This window comes from Amblyraja radiata, chromosome 8, assembly GCF_010909765.2.
Source record: "Amblyraja radiata isolate CabotCenter1 chromosome 8, sAmbRad1.1.pri, whole genome shotgun sequence".
NCBI lineage: Eukaryota > Metazoa > Chordata > Chondrichthyes > Rajiformes > Rajidae > Amblyraja > Amblyraja radiata.
Genome location: NC_045963.1, coordinates 39,321,082 through 39,332,523, shown reverse-complemented (window position 1 = coordinate 39,332,523; position 11,442 = coordinate 39,321,082). Strand labels below are relative to the sequence as shown.

The following is an 11,442-nucleotide window of genomic DNA, read 5'->3' as shown; positions in this document are numbered from 1 at the left end:
GATTACCTAATGGTGAAATGTATTCATCTTGTATATATTATGGATCTGGCTCCAGAATCTGTTAGAGGTTTAGCCGCTCGAGATGTGCCTCAGTTCAGCCGGCTACCAGGTACAAAATACAGGTGACAACAATAACTCAATTGCACATAAATAAGTATGCAACTGGTTTTCAGTTTGTCAACCTGATCTAATCTTGAGGAAGGTCTATATGGGTCAGCATAAAAAAATCTGGATTATTAGCCTTTACTAGATTGCTGGCCTGGAAAGCAGCATTCCTGTAGCCAAAGCTAAATGACATTCTGCAACAACTATTTATTTTTATGTCTGTTGAGAGTTTACCTCCAACCGTGTATAGATGTAGAAACAACCTTTCAAAATATCTGTTGCTCCAACGTTTGGACATTTGTGTCCGCTTGCTTATGATGGGAGTGAATATTGCCTCTGAAGGAATTGCTGAATAAAAGCCATTTTAGGGAACAGTATATTTCAACCCGTTTCATCAGTGTTTTGTTATTAATGTACTCACTGTATGTTCAAACATTCTTGCCACCCAGATGGTGGGCTGACATTTTCCTTTTCCAGTTTGGATCACTTTGTTCACCTTTACTGCTTTAAAGTTATGTCAGATGGGTTTATCTATCGGTGTACTTGATTGCAGAATATCATCTGGCTATCAATTAGCAGCATCAAGCTGTTTGTGGCTCAAGACTGTGGTTAATAGATCCCAGCTGGGACCATTTCAACTGGGAAATTTGACCCTGATTTGCAAAGCCGAGCAGATCTAATAAAAAACAGATTCCAGCAATTTATCCGTGAGCTTTTGATTTTTTTTCTCCCGCGGCAGACCATTTCCAAAAACAAAATTCTTTCAACAGTTCTGCAAAAGGGATGATAAGTGTTGTTGCATATGAATGGCAGTGCATCAGGCCAGAGATGTCAACCCAGGATGAACTGAAGCACAGTTTAAAATCGAAGTGCGGAAAAAGAAGATAAATCAACTTTCAGTGTGGAATGAGCTTAAGATGATACATCATGAAGCAAGCCTTAATTGGCTTTAAAAGTAATTCCAGACAACAACTTTACAGAGACGTTAATGGAATACAAGCTCACGAAAAAGAATGTGATCTGGAATCGTACACTGCACAATGTTGCACCTTTGAGACTGACCAGGAGATATTCTTGTCTTTTTCAAACTGTTACAAACCAAGGGTTATGGTGTCAGATAATAAACGTATTTATATTGCCACTTGATCAATCCAGATCTTTACATTCCTTTCACATAAAAGCAAATTACTCAACTGAGGATGCTGAAAATCTAAAATAAACACAGAAAATGCTTGAAGCTCTTCCCAAGTTAGCAGTGCCTGACCCACAAGTGGGGCGGCACAGTGGTGCAGCGGTAGAGTTGCTGCCTTACATAGCCAGAGACCTGGGATCGATCCTGACTAATGTGCTAGCTGTATGGAGTTTGTACATTCACCCAATGACCTGTGTGTGTTTTCTCCAGGTGCTCTGGTTTCCTCCCAAACAATTAACCAGGTTTGTAGGTTAATTGGCTTTGGTAAAATTGTAAATTGTCCCTAGTATGTGTAGGATAGTGCTAGACAGAAGGTCATAAGGAATCGGAGTAGAATTAGGCCATTCGGCCCATCGTCCACTCTGCCATTCAATCATGGCTGATCTTTCTCTCCCTCCTAACACCATTCTCCTGCTTTCTCCCCATAACCTCTGACACCTGTACTAATCAAGAATCTATCTATCTCTGCCTTAGAAAAATATCCACTGACTTAGCATCTACAGCCTTCTGTGGCAAAGAATACCACAGATTCACCACCCTCTGACTAAATACATTTCTCCTCATCTCCTTCCTAAAAGAGAGTCTTTTAATTCTGAGGCTATGGCCTTTAGTCTAGACTCTCCCACTAATGGATGTCCTATCCTCCTCTCCACATCCAGTGTGTGTGGGGATCTGGTCGGCGTGGACTTGGTAGGTGGAAGGGCCTGTTTCCATGTCTCTAAACTAATACAACATGAGTTGTTGGATTTTTCCAAAAGTTTCTACTTATCTCGGGGTTCTTTCAAGATCAGAAGTTAGCCAATTAACTGCAAATTGTCCCATATCACATGAATTCAGTATGAATGAAGATACATCTATTAACATCTGACTGCTAGAACACAAGATTACATAGCAACGAGATAAATACAGAAAAATGTTGCAGTGTTTTGAAAGTTCCATCTCCAATCACAAACTCATCTGTTTTGATATATGTAACAGTGGTCACAAGAATGTAAGCAGAATTTTCAAAGCGAGCTGAGATTTTGAGTGATGACGGAAGGCATAAAAAGTCGAACTCTTTGATGAAAACATCATGTTTCCTGTCAGGATAGTTTCTCCAGTGTAGAAGAGTTGGAGCAGTTTGTGGCCAATGCTCCAACCTCATAAATCATTAACTTGGATCAGGGATCATTAGTTATATAGGATGGGCGCCCTACGGGACTCTTGCCACACAGAAGGAGCCAATTGCTCCGAAATAGGAAAATCCAATGGCCCCGCAACTGCAGGAGAGGAGTAACATCTGTGGGAATGGGAGGGAGGGAGGGGTGGGGGAGGGGAATATCCAGGACACAAAGTGCTTTTGCCTTTCAGAGGGTATCAAAGCAAAAAAACTAATCTAATAGGGGATTGATGAGAAGGAATAATGCCTATACTTGGACACATCATCATCACTGCTCTAATATCTATCTACCTCTACCCAGCAAACCTTGAAACCAGCAGATATCTTTCAAAGAGTCATAGAGTTAGCGTATACAGTGTGGAAACAAGCCCTTCGTTCCAACTTGCCCACTCCGGCCAACATGTCCCAGCTACACTAGTCCCACCGGCCTGCGTTTAGACCATAATCCCTCCAAACCGTCCTATCCATGTACCTGTCTAACTGTTTCTTAAACAATGGGATAGTCCCTGCCTCAACTACCTCCTCTGGCAGCTCTTTCCATACACCCATCACCCTTTGAGTGAAAAAGTTACCCCTCAGATTCCTATTAAATTTTTCCCCTTCTCCTTAAACGCCCTCTGGTCCTCAATTCCCCTACTCTGGGGCATTTACCCAACCTATTCCTCTCATGATTTTATACACCTTGATCAATATTTTATATAAATCAAACCAATGGACAAAGTCAGCAATTCTTTATGTGCATTTTGAACAAATGGAGTTCTGAATAAGAGAGGGTGGCACACTGGCGCAGGGGTAGAGTTGCTGCCTTACAACGTAAGAAACCCGGGTTTGATCCTGGCCACGGGTGTTGTCTGTACAGAGTTTGGATGCGATCGCTGGCCGGTGTGGACTTGGTGGGCCAAAGGACCAGTTTCCACACTATATCTCTAAACCTAAAACTGAAGAGACCCCAATGAGAGATGAGATCATAATGTTTAAGAAGGAACTGCAGATGCTGGAAAAGCGAATATAGACAAAAATGCTGGAGAAACTCAGCGGGTGCAGCAGCATCTATGGAGTGAAGGAAATAGGTAACGTTTCGGGTCGAAACCCTTCAACAGAAATGCTGGAGAAACTCGGCGGGTGAGGCAGCATCTATGGAGTGAAGGAAATAGGCAACGTTTTGGGTCGAAACCCTTCGACAAAAATGCTGGAGAAACTCAGCGGGTGAGGCAGCATAGATGGAGCGAAGGAAATAGGCAACGTTTCGTGTCGAAAGGGTTTCGACCCGAAACATTGCCTATTTCCTTCGCTCCATAGATGCTGCCTCACCCGATGAGTTCCTCCAGCATTTTTGTCTACCTGAGATGATCGTAATATGCTATTACCCCAAGCTCAATGTTTCTGTACAAGGCACAGCAAATTTGTATTGGCATCTTAGTTGCAGAACTATTTAGTGTAGCCACTAACATCCACTTCTGCATTGGGTCAGGAGAATCACTAGGCCTGCTCACTAGGCCATATATTGCAGCTGCAACAATTGCAAGACAATGCTGAGACCTATATATGCTGCACACAGGATCTTTTCCTTCACTCTACCTGCTGTATTTGAGTTTGGTTTGATTGTATTTATGTGTAGTATTATCTGATGTGACCAGATAACATGCAATACAAAGCTTTTCTCAGTACCTCGGCACATGTGACAATAATAAACCTAAACCTAAGCCTGATATAAAAATGTATTGTTGAGCAAACCATTGCAGACCAGCTAGATTTTGTATTACGCTCCCCCAATGTGAGTCAGTGTATCATTGACGAACATGTTGAAAATTTGCAGCAGTCGCCTGTAATCGCCTAATTGGGACAGGCCCATTAATGTTGCTCACTGTCAAGGCTTGTACATTCTTCCATTCCACTAAGTATATTGGTCGACTATCTTCCTCTTGCCCTGATTTTAAACCAAGATAATACTGAGGACAGAAAAGTACTTTTGTTAATGATCATACTAAAGGCATGAGGTCAGTGTGAGTAACATATCATATTTCTAGACCGGCTAACCTAAATCCCAGAAATTAGTTCCATGTAAGGAAAATATGTTACTGGGGGTTTGTTGTCATGCTGCAAATTGTTTAATAATTGCCTTATCATCAACTATTATCTCGGAATGAAAGGCAGAATGCAAACTTTCAAAAGCACAAAACTAGATTTCAGAAATACAGCTGTAGCTGCATGAGATCATCAGTGAAAACAGAATGGAATACAAAGTTTTACATTTTAAATGTCTGTTTCCCCTTTTGCCTGCACATACTATTTTCAAGTGGTGTCATTATTTCACAGTGCATGTGTGTTACCCTCATTAACTTCTTAGGAGAATTAATTGCCACCATGAAAATGCGAACCTATGGAAGAAAACCAGATGAACGTTATTTTTCCGCTGCTAAGCCTTGAAAGCATAAGCCAGACATGCCTTTAGAAACTTTGGTTTCTGTCTTTCATTCCAAGATAATGGCTGAAGAAAAAAGCAATGGTTAAAAATTGCAGCATCATAACAAGCTCCCAGTAACACACTTTCCTTACATGGAAATCATTTCTGTGTTTTATGGTTTTAGATTAGGCAGGCTTGAAAAATGATATATTTCTTACAACTGACCCTTTCCCTTTGTAATGTCATTAATAAAAATACTTTTCCGCCCTCAGTATTATCTTGGGATCTGTAAGTGCCTGGAAGAAACAGTGGAATCTGGCATTTATTGTGATGCTCCCATCTGTTTGACAGGATCCAGATGATGGTGCCTTTGCTGCTGAACAGATTTATTGCTCATACATTAGAATCAGATGAACTGAATAGTTCTGCAGCAATGCTGGCTGGGTGTTGAAGCAAACAATTAAAATACTTACTCAGTCTTTCTCATTGTGAAATGATCCTGCCTCACAAATGTGGTTCGGAACAGGACTTGGAGTTGTGGGAATTGATGGAAATTGCAATGGTCAAATACTTAACTTGACCCCAGTGGTCTTTACAAGTAGACTGGAGAAAACAGTTGTGGAGAGAAGCAGGCCTGGCTGAATGTAGAGGGCTGATGATCGATGCGTATTGTGATGTGTTGCTTGATTACTCGAGTTTCTTGCAGAAGATGCAAAGGTCCTGGTGCAAAGGAAGGTCCAAAGTGTCTTTGGACACTATGGGATTATATCTTGCCTTTGTACAGGGTGAAACACAATGACTGATCATTGGTAGTGCCATTGGTATTAGTTTATTATTGTCATGTGTACCAAGATGCAATGAGAAACTGTACAGGCAAATCTTACCACACACGTGTACATCAGGCACTGCAAAAGAGAAAACTAATAAGAGTGTACTAGATAGTGCTGCAGCTACAGAGGAAGTGCAGATAAATAAAATGCTTGGGATGCAACGAGGTAGTTTGGAAGATCAGGAATACATCCTTAGCATATGAGAGATCTACTCAATAGTCCGATAACAATGAGGAAGAAGCTGTTCTTGAATCTGGTAGCACGTGCTTTCAAGCTTTTATGTCTTCTGCTGGACCGAAGGGGGAAGAATAAAGAATGATTGGAGTGTGAGCAGTCCTACATAATGTTGGCTGCTTTCCTGACACAGTGTGGTGTAGATGGAATCTTTGTGGGGAGGCTGTTTTCCGAGATGGACTGAGTTACATCCAGGACCCTCTGCAGCTTCATGCCATGGGCAACGCAGTTGTGATACCAAGATGTGATGCATATTGATAGGATGCTTTCTATTGTCTCATCTGTAGTAATTGGTAAGTGTCTCTGGGACATGCCAAATTACCTGATTATTAAATTAATGGAAATGAAAAACTGGATGATTTTGGAAGCAGGTTGTTGATTTAGTTTGTGTAAGAAGGAACTGCAGATGCTGGTTTAAATCGAAGATAGACACAGAAAGCTGGAGTAATTCTGCGGGACAGGCAGACAGAGATGCTGCCTGTCCCATTGAGTTACTCTAGCCTTTTATGTCTACCTTCTTGTTGATTTGCGATGTCCCATTTCCACCATCACACTCAGACCAGATCTATCTTGGTGAGATCCCATTCCAGCTCAAAATCTGGAAAGAAAGTGGTCCAAAGTATTTTGACTCACTGGTTTGGCTTTATCCTCATTTCAGATGGAGGTCAGTGCAACATGGCTCCTCACACAAAGGATTGTTCAAATAAGGTTCCCTGCCATGGATGCCACATTAGGCTGTGGGCCGAGCATCAAAAATGTGTCTAGAAATCAGTTTTCGTGACCCAAGTCATCAAACTACATGAAATTTTCCACAGATTTAGATGAAATATAATTGAGAAGGATGTCATAACTCGTCATTGCCAAACGTTGCACATTAATTAATTAAACTAATTAGAAAATTAGATCGGGGAAATAAGCGCCATCTAGTGGCCAATGCCCGTATTACATCATGGGCAGCCTATTTCCGTGTTGCAGTACATTTAAACTATATATTATTATATATATATATATATGTGTAACCTGTAAATATGAATGTAATCATATTTTGTGTGGACAGGCTCTGAAGAGTGGACGGGCAGAAGCTGCAATTAAAAAAATCTCATATTACTTAGGTCTGCATGGACTTCAATTCATAAAATGTCAATCTCTTCTTAATGTCAATGAGACTGACATTGTAATTTACTGCCATAGATAGGACTTCAAGTTCAAGTGCAGGAGCAGAGGGTGCAGAATACCTAGAGAAAGAAACATCTCATAGTACCTAGGTCTGCATGGACTTCAATTCATAAAGTGTCAACCTCTATTTAATGTCAATGAGACTTACACTGTAATTTACTACAATTGATAAGTTATTTCAAGAGGCTACAGAAAAAAAATCTCATAGTCATTAAGTCTGCATGGACGTCAATTCATAAAATTTCAACCTCTTCTTAAAGTTAATAAATTTTGTTAATTAATAATAATTAATAAATTAATTAATAATTGTTAATAAATAATGTTAATTAATCTTAATAAAATTCCACCAGTTTAAATTCCATTTGGAATATTTTGGAGGACCAAGAAACCAAGAAGAATGTTAATGAGAATAACAACAGCTTACTACCATAGAAAAACTAGTTCAAGTTCACATATCACCAATTCATTTCTACAGAAACATTAACCATTTCTGACCATTTCGCACTGCAATGGAAGCCTATAAAGTGCGATCGATATCCCTCAGTTTTTCTCCCGTTGTCGGTGCCTGAAAACGGCCGCTACAGACGGCACTATGTACAGCCCCCGCCCCGCCATCCGCGGCTCCGCGTTCGCGAATCGGCCGCTTATTAATTGAGACCGCGGCTTCACTATACCGCGATTACCTAGGCCCCGCGATCGGAGCACTTTTTCCCGGAAAGTTATCGCAGGCAGTTCCGAGATTAGCTGTTAAAGACTTATTACTCTACAACATGCTGGCATTAGTGACAATGTTTAATTGACTGTGTTATGGAAACATATAGTTTAGGCCCTCAACTTCATGAATGAAGTAAGTGAATGAATGAATTTATTCACATTATAAAAGGGTGCAATTAAATTAATTAAAGTCCATACAGATAGATTTTCATAAATTCAGACTTTAGATCTTACCTTTCAGTTAGAGTTGATTCCTGGCTCTTAATCTTTGTGTTCCAGCACCTCGGCAGCGACTTTGCTTTCAAGGCTTTCTTGCACTTCCATCCACTTAGCAGCACGTTCTTCAGCCTTTTTAATGCTTTTCTCACTAAATACAATTACCCTGCTGCAACTTTCCACGACATTTATTCCACAGAACAACAAATCGGAATCTCCAGTAAAACAGGCATCAGTGAAGCCCCCTCAGCCATTTTGTGTGCTAGCCTGAAGCAAAGCGCGTGATTGGCCAACTGGCAGACAACTCAATGTTAAACGTGCTTTGATTGGACTAAACATTACCCGAAATGTTTGTTTTTTCTCTAATTTAATAAAAATGTGCAAGTCTTGTTCATGACGAGTTTCAGGGGTGATTTATATGATTTCTTTACACAATATGTGAACATTTCATGTAGTTTGGTGACTTCGGTGACGAAACTGCAGAATAAAGCTCCTCGGCCCACAGCCTACATGGCACGTGGGTGGGCAGGTCTGTGGCAGCAGAGGTTGCTTTCTCTCTTCAAAGTGCCAAAGATGAAAATAAAAGGCAGTGAATGAAGAACAATTCTTCCAGGGTGATTTGGATTTTCTGCCATCTTGAATTATCTCAATGAGCAATATTGTGAAGGCATTACTTTAAGATGAGATCACCATCATAATATTTATGAACTTGTTCAAAACCATTTGAATGTAAATTAGATACATTTCCAATGATTTTCTTTAATTGAAGATTAGTACTGCAGCAATCTGATGACTGCTACGACATCTGCAAGTTTAATTTTCACATGCCAGCAAATGCAATGCCTAAATTCATGATGTGTACATGTGGCATTAGGTGGATGAGCAATTAAAACGCCTTGGTTGTGTGTGTGTGTGCCAATCCAGGAAATGTCAGAAGATGTCAGTTGAAGACATTCCCCTGATAACTGAATCTAACACTAATTCTAGCTCAGAAAGAGATTTGGGACGAGAACAGATTCCCAAAAAAGGCACGTTTCTCTTTGCTTCACTTGTGGCTAACCCATGCAGTTGGTTTGATCACCTGCATTCTTCCCACCCCATCCACCTTCCCCCACCCCCTCAATCTCTTGCTACATCCTTGGGAACGCCTTACCTTCCCTAGTGCTTTTGCAACTTTCCTGTGGTGTTTGTGGTACTCGTGGCCTAGCTTGTGTTTTGTACAGTTCAAGCACAATCTTCCAACCCTTGATCTACTCTTGGCTGTAAAGGCAAGTTTCTAACTCAATAATCAGGCAACCACTGCAGCATTCACAGATCAGACACCCACCCCAAATCCCTCCATTTGGCTACAGTATCCTACAGTTACTGCTTTTTATCTTGCAGTATACGTCCACCACAAGTGCATTATGTTCCAAATGCTGCATTTTCCATTGTTTGTCCACCTGACCAGTCAGCCCATAATTATCTTCCTGTCACTACAACATATTACACTCACAATGAAACTTATTGCTAATTCTGGTGTCATCTGAAGCTTCTTAACAATTATCTCACAAAACATTTGTAGATGGACCATAACAAACAAGGAACATCGAAGCATAAGATTTAGAAACAGCTCAGTCATTAGTATCTTTGACACTTCTCCATCATTCAATAAGACCCCAGTTGATAGTTGCTTCACGGAACATAGAATATAGAACAAAATAGCACAGGAACAGGCCCTTCGGCCCACAATGTATGTGCCCATGTGATGCCAAGACCAACTCTTATCTGCATGCACATAATCAATATTTCTCCATTCCCTGCATGTCCATGTGCTTATCTAAAAGTCTCTTAAATGCCACTATTGTTACTGCCCATATTTCTACCTGATCCAATAACCTTTAAGGTGTCCAAAAATCTATGGTTCTTCACTAAGAAAGACGGGGCATCAGCATTTTGATCAGTCTACCATGCATTTTACTACAATCCATGTAAAGTTCAACAAATACGGCCCCTCATTGATCCTCATTACTATCTCCTCAAACATTCTTATGTTGATAAAACTTGATCTTCCTTAATAAATTCACTAACTGACTAACATTGCATATCTATACCTATCTAAATTATGATTTATATTGTCCCTTATTTCATCTTCTCCTCAGCATTATACAAAGTAGTCAGACCGTGTTATAATGGAGTAAGCAAAGTTGATCTAGCTCCAGCATTGCTATTTTGAAACTCAACACTCCAATTAATGTCTTCCCTTAATCTTGCACAGCTGAACACAGCTGAACACAGCAGGAAGGTCCAAATTTCTAGTGCTATTTAAAGGCATAATCGAGCGCTTATAGGTGTAGTTGGTTGCTAGTTAATTTATTTTACGTGTTGCTATGGTTGTATAAGTACACAGTGTTTTCTTTAGTTTTTTTTTCTACTTGCAGAAATCTACTGGGGGTGGTGTGGCAGCTGCTGAAAGATTTATTGCTGGTGGTATATTTTCTCCACAAACATTAGCTGCCAGATTACAACATGAACAGCAAGACTGGAATGATGAACAGAGAAATCTCAGTGCAGGACTTACTACTGGCAGAGGTAGGAGGAGTAGAAAGCATGTGTGACTCTGAGGAAACGACCATAACCAGCCATGGTGTTCATGGAGTGAAGGAAATAGGCAACATTTCGGGTCGAGACCCTTCTTCAGACTGATGTGATGTGAGGGTGGGGGAGGGGGCGGAAGAAGAAAGGAAGAGGTGGAGACAGTGGGCTGAGGGAGAGCTGAGAAGGGGGAGGAGAAAGCAGGGACTACCTGAAATTAGAGAAGTCAATGTTCATCCCGCTGGGGTGCAAACTGCCCAAGCTAAATATGAGGTGCTGCTCCTCCAATTTACGTTGGTCCTCAATCAGGACATGGAGGAGGCCCAGGACAGAAAGGTCGGATTCGGAATGGGAAGGGGAGTTGCAGTGCTGAGCCACCGGGAGATCAGGTAAGTTAATGCGAACCGAGCGGAGGTGTTGGGCGAAGCGATCGCCAAGCCTACGCTGCCTCACCCGCTGAGTTTCTCCAGCATTTTTGTCTACCTTCGATTTTCCAGCATCTGCAGTTCCTTTTTAACATAGTGTTCATGGAGTAACTTTCCCAACAGTTGAAATAAAGTCCTATTAAAGTCTCTATTGCCTGTGGATCTGCTGGGGGTCAGTCTGGACTTCATTATCAAGTTTGTCACCAATAACATTCACTGGCTGTAGAACAGAGTAAAAGTTTACATTGCCAATGACCACGGCAATAAATTCTCTGTAACTATCTACTTCCTGGCTGGAATATACATTATTTCACAGATTCATATTTATTGTTGAGTAACGGGAGATTGTTACCATGCTCTATTCTTTCATTATCCAATGTCAGAGATCATTGATTGCATCATTTTGTCTTCTG

At 40.9% G+C, this 11,442-nt stretch overlaps 1 long non-coding RNA gene across 1 annotated transcript in view; it reads right to left on the bottom strand.

Annotated features, from left to right (window-relative positions):
* Positions 1-10,442: 10,442 nt before the first annotated feature.
* The window catches only part of LOC116976082, a 7,685-nt gene continuing 6,685 nt past the window's right edge, over positions 10,443-11,442 (bottom strand). The window contains exon 3 of the long non-coding RNA XR_004412869.1: positions 10,443-10,454. This is a non-coding gene — a long non-coding RNA (uncharacterized LOC116976082). The remainder of the gene's footprint in view (positions 10,455-11,442) is intronic.